A 16,639-nucleotide genomic window follows, 5' to 3' on the forward strand; every position below is an offset into this window, starting at 1 on the left:
AATTTCAGTAATGCAACAACAGGTAGGCATAGGATAAATTCGAGATTCCTGCTATGGTGCAAAAGGGCAATTTCAGTTATGCAACAACAGGTAGGCATAGGATAAATTATTGCTAAAGTGCAAAAAGGGCTTCCCTGAGACACCAAACCTAAGAACCTTTGTATTCCCTAAACTTGGTATTAGCTACCTATGTCCGAGCTGAAACAAAAAAAAAAATATCCAAAATATCCATATAGGTAATATCTTCCTGCAATATTCTTGAATTGAAAGGGATGTGAGAGCAGATCATATAAATGCAATAATTGTACTAATGAACTTTTGTTTGTATTCTTTTTTCCCCTTCTCCTTTGTTTCATAATAATGTTGACATATGATTTGTTCTCTTAACCCCTTCAATCCTCCCCTTCACCAATCCTTGTTTTTCTGTCCATGTTCTATTATTTGCCTTTGTACTTTGCGGTATGCTGATATAATGACCACACTAATGGTGAATTCCACATTTTTGATTTATATTATTCCTTTCAACTTATTTAAAACATGCATAATGCGTTACTATACACATGTATATATATTTTTCAATTGTTATTTGTGCACAATAATAGCCCAGATTTGAAAAAGGCTCAGGGGAGCCGAAACACGTGTAATCATCCGCACATGGGCTCTACTGAATTGTCTGAGTGATCATCAAAATCAAAAATACACATATTTGATGGCGCTGAGTCCTGGAGTCTTTTCCTGGTGTACTTACAGCATATGTTTTGCCCCTACGTTCATATGCACTTGTTGCGTTCTCAAGATGCTGGTCTTATTCAGGATCCCAGATATAATGTATAGTGGATGGGAGGACAAGCCTTAAACTCTGGGACACATCAGAAAACCATTGCACCATGATAAGTGCAGTTTGGCATATTATAAGCACCAGGGCAAAAATTGCACTAGTGCAAGAAAAAATACATGTTCACTGCATTTATTTAGAAAGGCAAACGTTGTCCTGGTGCTAATACAGAATGTAACCTTGCCCACATACATTTTGATCACCACTGCTAGGTTCTTTTGATTCTGTGCTCTGACATGCTAATGCCAACACATAACAATATATCTTCCACCACCCCAAAATTATCAAGAACCTGTTGCTTAAACTGTCCCATTAATGTATGAGATTAAATAAATGCTGATGATTGCCAAGACCTACTAATGAGAGGATAACCTTTCCAAAAAACAAGTACTGAAAAGTTCCCAAAAGGAATGATAATTCCAGATGTCTCAAACCTCATACTGCTCTTTGTCATCTGCTACTGCCAATGGGTGTTTATCAGAATACCACCAAATATATCAATATTGAATGATTGTATCTCCAAAATGGATGTCCAAGTCCTAGGTAACAGTAAATTAATAGCAATAGAATAACTATTTGGCAAACCAATATAGGAACAATAACAGGCTGAGCCAACAGGTTCCACCAGTAAAGAGTGAGAGGACAAAAGCATGGCTAACAACCAAACTGAATCACACACAGAATACTCTAGAGCATTTCTATGAGACCAATTGGGAAGAATGGCCATCCGGCAATGGTGTATAAGCAGAGGCTTTTGGATTTTTATAAAATGACTAGCAGATGTAATTCCTACTTCAGACCTAGTTTGAAGTTTATTTAATAAAGTAAACCATTGCTTCTTTGTGGACAATATTGCTAGTCTTTCCTCTAGGAGCTAGCGTGAACAAGGTCTTTGTTTCCAACTCTTTGTCAGACCATATAAAGCTGACCATGAGAAAAGCATGAATCCTGAAAATCTGTTCCATCTACTTTGAGTTGGAGCGTTGAGATTGCGCAGCAACATTATTGGTGTCTCGATCTACAGCCAAGGCAGCAATAAGCTCAACATAAGTGCTGTATCTGCAGGGCTGAAGCATGTAAGCTTCAAGTGCCTTATCGTACGTGTACGACTGATGCATGTACGCTTCGTACTGTTGAGATGGCATACATTCATCAACTTGTATGGGAAATGAAGTTTCTGTAATTATCATGAGAGATTTGCAACTATGTGACAGACAACTTCATTGCAGACACTATTGAAGAAACATGCACCATTTCCTGTTACCCGCATTATTACAAATGTACTGCATTGTGTCACCTGCATGACTTAAAAAAGTGAGTGCTGCTAATGTCAGCTAGAATGCTGATAGTGTGGAAAGTTTAGGAACAATGAACTGCTGATGTTTTCATGAACTACTGAACTTTAGGAACAATTAACATAGTCTTACGGCAGAACTACAGCATGGAGACCCATATGGGAGGGGTAAGCACTGCAGACCGATTACAAATCCAAAAAGGTACATTTGTACACAACATGGAACTTACCCACATGCAAAATTTCAGGTTTGCAGCATGTTGGGCAGTATGCTGAACACTTCAAAGAGACACACACACACACACACACACCTCTCTACACATTGCCCTTTCATATAGAGATAAAATGATGTGCGACATTCCATCTCAGAGTGGTTTGCTACTCATAGCCCCCTTATAGAAACCCAAATGCCAAAAGCATACAGACACATGTGCACTACTGCAGCAGTCTACTGATCTACAGTTCCTGCTCTTTAGTCTTACAGAGCAGGTTCAGAGGTCACAGGTGCCCTGTTTGACAGTTGCTGTGACAGCAAAGTTGCTGTAGTGCAGAGGTTAATTTAAATATGTTGTCAGGGTGATCTTGAAATATAAGCCATAACTGAGTGTAGGTATGGTGGCTGACTGTAGTTGATCAGTATTATACACATGTGACAATGTGAGCCCAGGCCAGCTGTAGAAGAGCTGTGGTTATTCTAGTCAGACAGCAGTATCTGCTTAGCTAGCAGTTCAATGTACACAAAGAGAGTGCCACTCTTTGATACTTTTTGAGGCTGAGTGTGTTACCCTCAGTTCACAGGGTGGTTCCTGGTTTGGAGAGAGGTGTTCTCTGCCCAGCACAAGGATTGCCAGCAGGGTATTCTGGGGGACTGAGTTTCAAAAGACACACCCTAAACAAAAGTGCCAGTCTTTGCCAATGGCTCTTTCCTGCTTCCCCTCAAGCACTCCCTTGTGCTGCCTCTCCTCAAAAAGCCCTCTGTCAACCCCTCCTGCCCAGATAACTACCGCCCTATCTCCATTACACCCTTCATGGGAAAACTCCTGAAGAAGCTGGTCATCTCCCAACTGATCAAACACACTGAATCTGTGGGTCGTCTCCAAGGACCACCGGCATGAAAATTGCTCTACTGAACACCCGTGAGAACTTGCTCTCAAATCTTGATTCCAACTCTTCATCCATTTGTATCCTTCTGGATCTGTCCTCTGCCTTTGACACAGTCAAACATGCCACCTTGACAACTCGTCTCTGTTATACCCTTGGCATCATGGGCCTGGCACTGCACTAGTTGACCTCTTTTCTCTCTGACTGACCTTCCCAGGTCCAACTGGGCCCTTTTCCCTCCCTTATCACACTCTCCACCTGTGGCGTCCCTCAAGGATCTATACTTTTGCTGTGGCTCTTCAACATCCACCTTGCCCCTCTGGCCCACTTGATCACTTGATCTCCCCCTTCTCTCCTCACTTCCAGTGTTATGCAGAAGACACACAGCTGTCCTTCAAGCGTCCCTCTACTTCCTCCTCTTCCTCCTCTCTCATCTCTGACTGTCTGACTGTTATTCAGGTATGGTGTGCGGCCAATGATCTCTGCCTTAATGCCAGTTAGACTGAGCCTTCTCATTGGGACCCCAGCTCCCTCCTTCCTTCCTTCCTACCCTCTGGCAACCCTATATGGGTCTTCTCCCCTCACCCTTTTGTTGGGCAAAAAACCTTGGTGTCATCTTTGACTCCTTTCTCTCTTTCTCTCCTCACATGATATGATATGGCATTTATAGCGCGCTTATAAGCAAGTGTTTCAAGGCGTGATGAGGCAAGGGAGGGGGAACAGAGGGGAGACAGAGACAACGATCCTACTAGGCCAGGTGTGATTCGGATCGCACAAGTGCATGGGAAGTGGGAGTGGCAAGTGCAGTAAATGTGAAAAGAATAAATAACAATAAGTCAAAATGCGGCCCGCTTGTGTAAAGTGAAAGGATAAGTGCAGACATCAGGTGGTAGTGGGACTGTTAGGGATACAGAAAACAGTCCCAAAGTGTGGGGGTTGCCAGGAAGGCAGTGCAGGGGTGTGACTGGCAGGGGGGGGGAGAACTGGGCCAGAGATAAGAGGGTGGCCAGGTAACCAGTGCAGAATCAGTTTCAGCCAGTAAGTCAGCAGGGGAGAGGGGGAGAAAGCAAAGAGAAAGGTTTTGAGGTGCTTCCGGAACCGGAGATGATTCTCCTCATGTTTCAGGGAGGCAGGGAGGCTGTTGCAGAGGGAGGGCCCAGCCGAAGAAAGAGATCTACCACCAACTGGTTGCTCGGAGAAGCGACTGACCTTGATGGAGATGAAGGCATATTAGCGAAGAGCTCAAGAAGGGAGATATTTAGGAAGTGAGAGTTGAAGTTATTGAGACCCTAGGCCCCAGAAAGCCGTGTGGACAATGCAGAGGGTTGTGAACTTAATCCTTGCGCTCACTGGGAGCCAGTGAAGAGATTTCAGTCCTGGAGAGATACGATCCCTGGGCTTGAGGCCAAGGAAAGTCTCACAGTTCTGTTCTGGATGAGTTGCAGAGGGCGGAGAGTAGAAGCAGGCAGATTTAGAAAGAGGCTGTTGCAATAGTCCAGCCTAGAGAGAACCAGAGCTCTGGAGACAGTGAGCTTCTGGGGAAGGAGAGGAAAGGAAGAATACCTTGGAGGGGGTGCAGCTGGTAGTGTGACTTCTTAGAGATGTCAGAGATGTGAGGAGAGAAGGAGAGTGTGGAGTCGAAGATTACCCCAAGGTTTTTAGCCTCACAGGTGGGAGTAGGACGAGGGCCAAGAGAGGCCGGCCAGAGAGTGACAGGAAAGGAGGGAGTGGGTGTGCCGATGAGGGGAATCTCAGTCTTACTGGCATTAAGGTAGAGATCATTGGCGGCACACCAATCCTGGATGGCAGACAGACAGTCAGAGATGAGAGAGGGAGAAGAGATGGCTGAAGGTAGCCTGTAAATAAGCTGAGTGTCATCCGCATAGCACTGGAAGTTGGGGCAGAGCGTAGCAATGCGTTGGGCAAGAAGTGCCAGGTATTGGTTAAAAAGCCAGGGAGAGAGATTAGACCCCTGGGGAACACCACAGGTAGAGATAGAGACAGAGACAGAGGAGAGGAGGGTTGATCAGAGAGGAAAGAAGCCAGCCACGCCAGGGCCTGACCAGTGATACCCAGGATATCAAGAAGGCGGTTGAGCAGGATGGCATGCTTGACCATGTCAAAGGCAGAGGAGAGAATGGGGACACAGAGGGTGTTGAAATCAAGGTTGGAGAGCAGGTCTTCACAGATGTTGAGGAGAGTAGTTTCCGTGCTTCTGGCAGCTCTGAAACCAGACTGATGATCATGGAGACAACCAACAGATTCAGTGTGAAGATTGAGCTGGGAGATGGTCAGCTTTTCCAGGAATTTGCCCAGGAAGGGAGTGATGGAGATTGGGCGGCAGTTAGCCAGGCAGGATGGGTCGGCAGAGGGTTTCTTAAAATGTGGGTGCACAAGGGAGTGCTTCAGGGGGCAAGGGAAGACTCCAGTAGCGAAGGAGTGGTTGCAGAACTCGGCCAGAGCAGGAGCCAGGGAGTCAATGTGGTACTTGATGGTTATGGAGGAACAGGGATGGACCTGTTTTGATGAGACTTTCATAGATCGGACTTGTCTAGAAACTTCATCTGGGGCGAAAAGGGGAAAGGCAGAGAAGGAAGAAGGAGAGGTGACTGAAGAAGGGCCAGGAGATGAGCAGGGAGTAGAGGGAGGAAGGGGAGAAGAGGAGAGAGTGGACAGGATGTCCTGAGTTTTAGAGATGAAGTAAGAAGGCAGTGACGTGCAGAGGGCCTTGGAAGGGACAGGAGAGGTAGAGACTGCAACAGGATTGGCCAGCTCCTTGCAGATTTTAAAGAGTTCAGCCGAGTTGTTAGATGTCACAGAGACGCATGCTTGGATGTGAGCACTGTTCTAGTTGAGGACGGAGAGCCGGTATTGCCTTTGGAGCAGGTGACAGGCCAGTTTGTCAGAGGATGTACCTGAAGAACGCCATTTCCGCTCAGCCACCCTGCAGTTGAGTTTGAGGGTGATGAGCTGTGAGTCGTACCAAGAGTTGCACTTGGCTTTGGGCTTCAGGCGGATCCTCATGACAGGGGTAAGAACATTGAGAGTATCAGATATAGCAGAGTGGAGCATGGGAAGGGCTGTGTCAGGGTGTGAGTCAGCCAAAGGGGGATGCGGGGCGGGGGTGAGAAAGTGGCGGCGTAAGTCCCAACTGACATGCGCTTCATGGGTCGGATGACCGAGAAGGTGGGTGGCAGTGATGGAGTTGGCTTGGCCTGAGGGGTAGAGAGAGTGAGATGGGAGGAAAGGAGAAAGTGATCACTCCAGGAGAGTGGAGTGGTAGAGGGATAAAAGGGGGAGGTCTGAGGGAATCCAAACATCCAGAGTGTTCCCTGCAGAGTGAGTCGGGCCAGAGTTGAGAATAGAGAGTGGGAGAGAGTCACAAAACTCGCAAAAGAGTACAGAGGAAGGACAGGAAGCATCCAGATGGATGTTGAAGTCTCCAAGAAGGAGGAGTTGAGTGGTTGAGACAAACAGGGAAGAGGAGAGGTCCACTAACTCAGAGAGGAAGGAGGAGATTTGACCAGGTGGCCAGTAGATAGTAGCCACAGTAAGGGAATGAATAAGAGAGAGAGAGAGCCTGCAGGCAAGGCATTTGAAAGAGGAGTAGGCCTGTGACAGACCTACTGTGAAAGAGGCAGGAATCCACTCGGGGAAGATCAGGGCTACACCCTCTCTGGAACAGTTGGAACTGGGCACAGAGAGGATCTTGTAGGCATCAGGGACGAAAGTGTCAACGCTCATGACAGAGCCGGCCGTGAACCATGTCCTGGTGAGACCGAGGACATCGAGGTCAAGTTCCTCCAGAAGGCAGCAGATGTCGGAGGAGTGTTTGACAGCTGAGCGAGAGTTTGTTAATGCACTTGCACAATCCGAATGTCACAAGGCCTAGTAGGTCCGTTATTTTTATCTTTCTCCCTCTTTTTTGTTTTGTGGCACATTGAAACATCATTTGCTGTATAGGCGCCCTACAAATATCCAATAAAATAAATAGAAAATAAAAAATATCAGTGTTTTGGATACTGAAGATACTACAGGCCAGGGAAGAGGGCGGGATTAGACAAACGGATCAGGAACACATAGGGGAAGGGTTCCTCCAACTTGGTTTTCTGAGGCCATTATTTTCCTTCCTGCCTCAAAAGGCCTTTGAATATGATACAAGAATGCAAGAGTCACATATTCCCTTAAAACGCATTGGAGCCCTCAAGGCAGGCTTGTTTCTAGCCACTCCCAGTTGGCTTGTTACCTTAAAATGGAAATAGTCTCCTACTCCCTCCTTGATTCACTTTTGGACCTTCAACAACAACAGAATAAAATGTATCTGGACCTTGTTGGGAGAAAAGAGGTGAAGACATGTGTTCCAAGGCATGCTCTTCCCTCTACCTATCCCCAGGGTGCATTGGGGGTGAGCTGCTGTTGAAGCAAGACCTGCCTCTACCAACTTCATTGGCACTCCGACCTCTCTCTAGAAGTGAAGGACTCCTGATGGTGGTAGCTAGCCTCTCCCTGGTAGAAGTGTCACTGGGATCCTAGATTGGGACTCACAGCACCAGAAGAGATAAAGGTTTCCTATTTTCTACATCATTGATCCATCATCGAACAATATTTTGACTATTTTCAGGTGCATTCGAACAATCGGGACCCATTTGCACTATTTTTGCCAGTTCTTCAAACTCCTTTAAACTCTTACTGCATAATCGAACCAGCGCAACGCTGCATCATTTAAAAAAGAAGAGCACATCAGCTGTTTGGGACGAACAGCCAGCTTGACGCTGTGGATGGCGTCTCACCCCCGCCTCTTTGAGTATCTCAACGGATCATCAAGGTCACTGCTTTGAACTGCCAGACCAATGTCTCGAACTGACTCTACCTTCAAACTAGCCCTGGTGAGCCCTCCAAACTGCATCATGTAAACTTTGAACAGTACCCTGTCAAACCACCAAGAACTGAAAATTGTACTTTTGAGAGGCCCTAGCTCCCTTAGTCGACTTTTGGGAGTCTAGGGACTGCTGAGCAGCCCATTTGAACCTTTTACAGCCAGAACATATCCTTTGGGTAACATCTTTAGTGATATATTTGCCTTTCACCCCCACCATATTACCAAGGGCACTTGCATCATTTATAATCTATATATTCTGTGTTTTCTCCACAGAGCTGGGTTTTCTGGTAGTGTTTTTCTAGTATAGTAATATTGTATATTGAATATGGTGTGTTTAATTAAAGTATGTATATTCTTATAGAACCTTGGTTTTAGATTCCTTTATTTTTGACTGTTGTGCTGTTGTTGTTTGGATTGCTATTATCATCACATTCACACCCCTCTTAAGAGTATAGCCAGGCCTCAGCCCATGTTACCACAAAAGGAGAAGGAATTATTTCTCTTGACTCTGCCTGTTTCATCGTTATAATTGGGATCACTGTTGATTTGTAGCAGCGTAAGAGGTAAGTGTTTTACTTCTGTTCCTGCACATCAGTAGTCCTTCCGTCACACCCATCGATATCTCCTTCACAGACGACTTTCAGTGTTTAACATTAAAAGCCACAACCCCTATGGAACTCGTCCACATATTTCCTGGAAGTTAGAACCATCATTTGCATTGGAATAACTTCAATAAATACCAGTGGATGGACCCCACGCAAACATAAGGAAGATGCCACCCTAATAACAGAGCAATTGTCTTCAGTTGACTCTACAGTGAATACCATATTTACATATTCTTCTAATTGGCTTGAGTGGAAGACTCAAAGCCCTGCCTATAATGTGCAAAGGAAAGTGCCACTTCTCCTTTGTGTCCAATGTCTCTTTGATTTAACCAAAGGAAAGGGATTGTTCTACTCCCAAATCTCTTCGAAACACCCTTTAAATGTATTCAGTATACTGAAAACCAAAATACATGGTAGACAATGCAGGTGAAAAAAAGTAATCCAAAATGTTTCAGTCATTCCATCTACCATGGGCAAATCCTGTAATACTTATAAATGTTAAATTTTTAGCAAATTCATCCATGGTAGCAGTTATGGCAGGATAACCTTAAAAAAGATGCAAATCCACAATAGAATCTGTGGGTCTACCAAAGCAAGGTTGCAGGTGAAATGCTTAAGATCTGGTGGTGATAGAAGAGGTAATTTACTCTATGCACAGACTGGACAGCCAGTAACATGCCGGCATACACCAGTCACAACCTCAAGCCTGCAGAATGCACATTGCACCATTACAACATTGCCTTAAAATGAAGGTGACCATTGGGAACCTTGTGATGACAAATCCTTAACACCTCCATTCAAGGCTCACCATTAAGTGCAGAAATGTCAAATCCAAACAATGTCAAACCAACTATCTCTGCAAACTTGTTAAAGCGTCAAAATCCAGAGTAAGCCCAAGATCATATGTCAGGGTCCAAGCAAGGGAAGGGGTGTTAGGCAAATCCATGATACATAGTGACCACACTCCTCTAGACTGTGATTGTTCTAGAAGAGGAAACAGGAAAACATGATCATACAGATTAAGAAGTGCATTAACTTGAGAGGGATTTCATAGGTGGTTCTTTACTCTCCTTACTTTGCTCGAAAGTAATTGGCTCTTGGGCTCAAGTTTTAAAAGCAAAACACTACCATCTGAAGATACAGTAAGGATATTACACTCAAATCAGTAGTCTCATACAATAACCTTTTCTACAAAGGGATCTCTGAAAATACACTCTCGATGCTAAACAGATTCCAAAACCATGCTAGCTGCTCCATATTAGGCACTACAACCCAATAAGAGAAAGGTCTTGTTTTAAGATGCAAAGTCTAGTCTATAAATCCATCTATCAGCACTCTCCCACTGTTTCTACTGTATCACCCACAAAACACATCAGGTGGTGCAACCAAAACCTAATACACATTAACCACATAATCTCTGCATTCCCGAGATCCCACCTTCCAGAATGCACTACATTCGCGCCTTTTGGGAATGGACCACCTCTGATTTCGGAAGGGAGTAAAAAAAAGTCCTCTTCTGCTAAACATTTGGCATTGACCTCTCTTCTGACACAAATGCCCTTATACAACAGAGAAAGACAAGTCAGCGTCCATCAAATGATTTAGCTTTATCCCAGAATATTCAAACCCAAACACAAGGTGCATCTAATAACTAAAAACAAAACTAAGTTCAGTCCATAGTGATCATAGAGAAAACTGAGCTCTCCACACAGTGCCAGATTGTTACATCTTGTCTTCATCATATGACATTCATATCATATGATAGGTTTGTTTTTTCTTTAGCACTCCATATCTTCTAAGATTGCTGCCATGTGGACAGACTAGTGCCATTTATTCAGATTACTACTAAATGAAGGTACTAAATTGAAGGTAGTAAATTAAGTGTGCCAAGTAATCTCCTATATCAGCAGGTGAAGTTCTTCATTATCTCTTGCAGAGTATATGTTTATAATGAAATTAGAATGTGCTCTAAAGTAATGTGTTTCAATATATGTTGAAAGGTTTATCAGAATTACCAAAAAACTATGATAATCAATTTCAAATGGTTGTTTAAAGCTGTTTTGAGTTTTAAACCATCAGAATCTTTAGAATCAGAGGAGCCTATGCATGATATGCATGTTCCACAGCTCATTCATTTTTCATCAATATATCATTGTTACATTTAAAAGTATCACATAAAAAATCAGGTGAAATATGGAAAGTGGATTAAACACTGTATATATTTCAACAATACCATCCAACAATAGCACTCTATATATATAGCTGATTATAAATCCACGAACATTTGTCCCAGCACGCCTGCGAAGGAGGCACGATGGATAAACAAACTCTTCAGTAAAAGAGGTTCTTCAACTGATTTTCTTGGCTTTCATTTCAGGGATTGCGACCTGACAAAACTGGCCCCTAATAATCTAAACCTTTAGACCTGCTGAATTGTGACTCCAAAAATTCTAAACAACATCTGTCAATTCTGACTTTTTATTTTAATGATATTGTTTAAAGCATGGACCTAGCTCAATAGCATCAGAGCACTGTAGAGTGTGGGTATCCAGAGTTTGGGCTGGCATATTTCAACAGTAGCAAAGTACTGTGAGTTGTGGTCTGTGTGTTGGTATGTGCCTCCATTGGAATTAGCCCTTGGTCAGGTGTTTTAAAAAAGCTATGTTTTGAGAGATTCACGAAATTAGAGAATTGTGGGAGCATTCTGAACCGACACCAGGATCGATATCCAGAGGGTGGTTGCGTGAGAAGAGAAGGATTGTTTGCGAGTCCTCTCTTTGCTGATGAGATGTGATTCAAGCCAGTTAGTCGGATTGCTGCACAAGGAGTTTGTGACACCAGAAATGTGGAGTTTAGCCACCAGGTATGCTGGTGTGCTACTCATGACTGTTTTGTAGATGATACATGCAGTCTTCAACAGTATCCTGGCCTGGAGAGGAAGCCAATGTAGTTCAGGTAGGATGAGGGTGATTTGGTCAAATCTCTGTGCATCAATAACAAGATGTGCTGCAGCGCGGTGGACTGCTTTTAGAGGTGCCAAGTGAGCAGCTATGAGCCCCTTCATTGGGATATTTACCCCATCAATGTGTGAGAACACAAGGGCCTGCTCTACGGTCCAGAAGTCCTGGGGCAGGATGAAGGATTCAATTTTTCAAAGGCATAAGGTTCAGAGCCAGGCTGTTTGAGCCTTCTTGGCTATGTATTTCTGTATGGACACATAGCTGTCAATGGTGAAGTCTAAGGGTTTTGTTGAGTTGTGGATCAAATCCTTCTAGGTGCATATCATTGAGCTATTATTTGACAAGTTGTTGTTTAGCGGGAGGACCGATGAGGACAAATACTTTACAATGTTACATATGCCGATTTCTATTGAAACAGAAATATGTGAGTAGACTCAACATCGTCAATATCATTATTTTACCTTTGCGGAATAGCATTAATTGAGCAGGGTACACAAGTTTGAACAAGACATTCTTATCCTATCCAACTCTGCTGAGGTCATAGAGGGATTTCCTTCTTAGAGTAGTCACCGCTTTTAGGTCTGGAAACTAAATCACCCTTCATTTTTTACTTGAACATCCTTCCGAAGGTGGTTGCTTTCACAATTCAGTCTCTTGAATTGGCATTCCCAGGAGCACTAACATTCTACCCTCGCATTTGCATATTCCCTTTCTGCCCCTAGAGGGGAGCCTGAATGATGTTGCCAATACTACTTTGGCCTTCAGTTTCGCTATTTCAGTTCGCTATTTCCCATTTTCTGTTTCAGAACATAGTGTTACTTTGGCCTGGCTGGTTGTCCTGGTTCCAACATTGGTCTATCGTCCCTTTCACTTCTGTTGCATATATGCATGACATGTGGCAGCCTGTTAGGTGGCCTAGGCTAAGTTTCATCCTAGAGCCATGAATGGGCTCCTGCCATCCAGGGTCTGCTGACTGAAGCTTCTGCCAATACTAAATCTTCCTCCATCGCTGCAGACGTTTTTCACTCTCAGAAACCTGTTGCAGCTCAATGTAAGAGCACTGAGGACAAAGCCCATTTTACAAATCACTGGTTGCATTGGGGCACTCCAGGTATAAACATGTGGCCTCAACAGAGATGTGATTGGAGGGTATGAACCACAGATACATTAAGGTCTGCTTGATGCTTTCAAGAACACATCCCAACCCAGCTTTTTGACTAGAGACCAAAAGAGTCTGCAGCGGTGGCTTCCTCTTCTCAACATTGTGACCATTGAGGCTTCAGGAACCCACCCATGTTCTCCTCCTTTCTTTGTTAATTTAGGTGAGAGACAACCTAAATCACTAACTCATTCAACACTTGAAAAGAGGCTGGTCAGGTAAGGCTGGACAAATTGTCCTTGATCTCTCTCCCCAATGCCCCTCAAAATACCACAGCTGTATAATGTCCACCAATTTGGTTTAATGAAAGCTGACAGCTATTGTTGGGTATTGTTTATGTGTATGTTCATAGTTCCTTCCTTGAGACCACAAAACATCTCCTCAGGGGAAGACTTTTACTGTGAAACGTGTGGATTCAACAAAATTGGATACCAAATTCAGAATATACTTCTGACTGGTCATACATGCACAGCCAAAGACAGAGCAGAGTCAAAGAGATTATTCATTAACAATCCCACCATAATGGGATCCATCGCACAATCATACCCTTTGCATTTATTATGTACAATCCATGAATCAAAGCTGGAAAATGGATCCCAAAATGTTTACTGCTCAGTCACATTTAGGTTGTATTAGGATCCTCTTGCTAAGTATCCCTTCCAATAAGGTCATGAGCCTTATTAGACATATAATGATATGATATGATATGATATGATATGATATGGCATTTGTAACTCACCTATACACAAGTGTTTCAAGGTGCAATTAATGGAGCACATAGGTCATACTCTGCATAAGACTTGTTTTATCACTAGGAATATTTTAGCTAACAAGCCATACACACTAAAGTGACACTCAGTAGCCACCCTTGGAAGTTTAACTCCAGTTGAGAGCCACTGAGCAATGCTACATGGATTTGTAGATAAGTTTAAAATCATGTGGTATGCTCCAGAAAACTGCCATTGTATCATTGGGCAGAACTATTTTACATATAGTTAATTAACTCAAGTCTGGGTGATGAGGGAGCTTGCATGGCTTGTTAGCTGAAATGGCCCATTGTAATCTCAATTTTCAGGTGGAAGTGATTTTTTCATTCTTTTTCAAACCCACCATAACATTGTAGGCATTTGCTATACATATGGTGAGATTAGAACCTGTCCCGATGGAGGGTCAATCCTGTTACGCGATTCTTTTTGTTATGTTGCAATGGTAAACACATCTGTGATGAAACCTTACCACCTCTAATATGAACATGGAGGAACATTAATTAACATAAAGGTGAGGCCCTTAGATGGAGGATAAAGAAACTGAAAGAACACATTGCATTGATCACTAATTCTTTGGTTGATGATTAAAAGAGAAAATCTGCTGAGGTCCAATGGAAACTATAGTGTAGGCACCGTAGAGGTGGCACAATAAAAAGAATTGTGTAGGGTGCACCTTGCTTGCAGTACTGGCATAAATCTACCTGACAGGTTCAGAATTTATGAACACCAGAGTAGCTTGAAAACAAATTAGCCATCCCTGTTTAGATACTTTAGATTTTATAGCATGGTTCATGCCCGTGAGATGCTTCAGAGACCTAAGGAGAAAAGGTGTGGGGTGAATTCAAGAACATAACATATAGCTCATATGAAAATCAAGTAATAACTTTGAATTCCAGCACAATGTTTTGTCCTCCGACAGGAAGTATGATGAATTCTGCTGGTCCCTCCCTGAATCCCTACCTAAAGTCTCCTCCCAGGTGGCCAGGGAAAAAACAGATGCTTCCTGATCCTGACCTTGGGGGGTGGTGCTCAGCAGCAGAATCACCTGGGAGGAGACAAGACCCAGGGCGGTGAGGAGATCAGATGGAATGAGACACAATATTTGTCCTTTAAAGGTGAAGAACCTTTTACAGGCACCAAGGAATGTCAAGGTTTATTGTTTTTATGATGTATTTAAACCACACACTTGTCAAAAGAGAAATTATATCATGCCTCCTAATGCAATAAATATATGTATATTGGCCTACGCAAGCTGCTCGTAAGTCGCTTACGAAGGAATCCGTGTTGCAAGGTCCTGACCTTAAAATCAATGTAAGCCGCCATTTTAGGTCAATCCGCCATTTTAGGATTCTCTTTGTAAAGTCACCCTGTGAGTTAAAATGGTGAACGATGTCATTCCAAAATACAACATGACCGTCTTGACCTCTATACGTAGCTAATATGTAACTTGCCTGCAGGCCACTTGTTGAGGTCGTGAACTGAGACCTTGTCCTTCGTTGACCTGTGTGTAAGGGATTACTCATGCAATGAAACTAATCCACGAGTATACGATAAGGACAATGTATTCAATACTGAACGTAGAACTCTTTTTTAACTACATTGTAATACTGTTTAAGAAGACCTACATGGAAAATCCCAGAATACACAGTTGCCATATAGGCTTGTTGATATATGTATTAAAAGCAAACCAGTTATATGCGGATGTGCGAGACTTGGCATGAACCCTAGATCGGTGATGTATTAGTGGAATATTAACCCGAAGTGGGGCTGGACATCGTGCTCACAAAAAGTATAAAAAGGCAATGCATTCTAATGTACAGTGTCTCTTACTGAACACATTGAACCACGCTGGAGTTTGTTGTGTTGTACTGAGGGCTGATAGTTATCTGATTTTTGCTCTGTTTTTAGTAACTGGATTCAGTATAAAATAAAGTACTTTGTATGTTCCTTTGTAACCCGTGTTCGGTGTGTTTCCTTTTGGGGTACTCAGCCCCGATATTTTGATTTTGTTTTCACACACTGAAACCCCTCATGTTAGTAAAGTTAATATAAAAATCCCTAACCATAATAAGAAAGGAAGGACCATCTGAGACTTCTAAAGTAAAAAAAATAGAACGCTGAGCAGACAAAACAGCCCAATTCTGTTGTTGGGGACTACAAGTCACATAATCCCCTAAGTACTCGGATGAGGAAGAGGGCTCAAAAGCAATGTCGAAGGATTAGTCAGCTTGTTAAGCATAATGAACCACACCCGAGGGAAGCAGAGGGTCTTAAAAGGCCCACTCCGGTATAAACCATTAGAAGATGAGTTGGAGGTGGAGCTGGAGTACTAGCAGTGGTAGCAGCAGAAGGGGAGCATGTTGTTGGCAGTCCAAACAGAAGTTGGTGGAAAGAGAAGGTGTCAGGACCATCGTGAAGCAAATTTCAGCTGCCAGTCCTGAGAGGGATATTTTCCTCCTAAATCTGAAGCACAGCGGTTGTGCAGCAGAAAATGTGAAGGAAGACGGCTTTTCCCCCATGGGAACCTGATTGCAGAGATTGCACAGCAGGAAGCGTGCCAGAGACCGTGACTGGAAGTTGGTTTACAGCCGAGAGTCCCGGGAGCAAGTCTAGCTCCATGACTGGATGGTGGGAACCAGGACACCTTCACTGAGGAAGGGTGCATGTTCGGAAGAAGCCAGAAGTAATTAAAGTTCTGTGAACATGAAAGAAGTAAAGACAGAAGACAGTGAGTGTTACTGAGCGTTCTGATCCCTTGCGTGAACAAAGGCAGGCAACTGACAAAGAGAAGCATTTGCGTGTGACTGAAAGCTTTGATAAGCCAACCGTTAATTGCCGAAAAATGCAATGCAACAAAAGTAGCACTCGCATATGAGTAAAAGCAATGCAAACTCGACTGGTGATTGTTGATCTTTTGGATGCACTTTGACTACAGTGCTGCTCAGTTACCTCACTGTTGCTACTATCAGCAGTGTCCAAATCAGTGTTAATGCAATCTGAGCAGCTATCAGATGGGTCACTGTCCTCGAGGCCTTCCTC

The sequence above is a fragment of the Ambystoma mexicanum genome, chromosome 6q, assembly GCF_040938575.1.
Source record: "Ambystoma mexicanum isolate Mex_15411 chromosome 6q, UKY_AmexF1_1, whole genome shotgun sequence".
Taxonomy (NCBI): Eukaryota; Metazoa; Chordata; class Amphibia; order Caudata; family Ambystomatidae; genus Ambystoma; species Ambystoma mexicanum.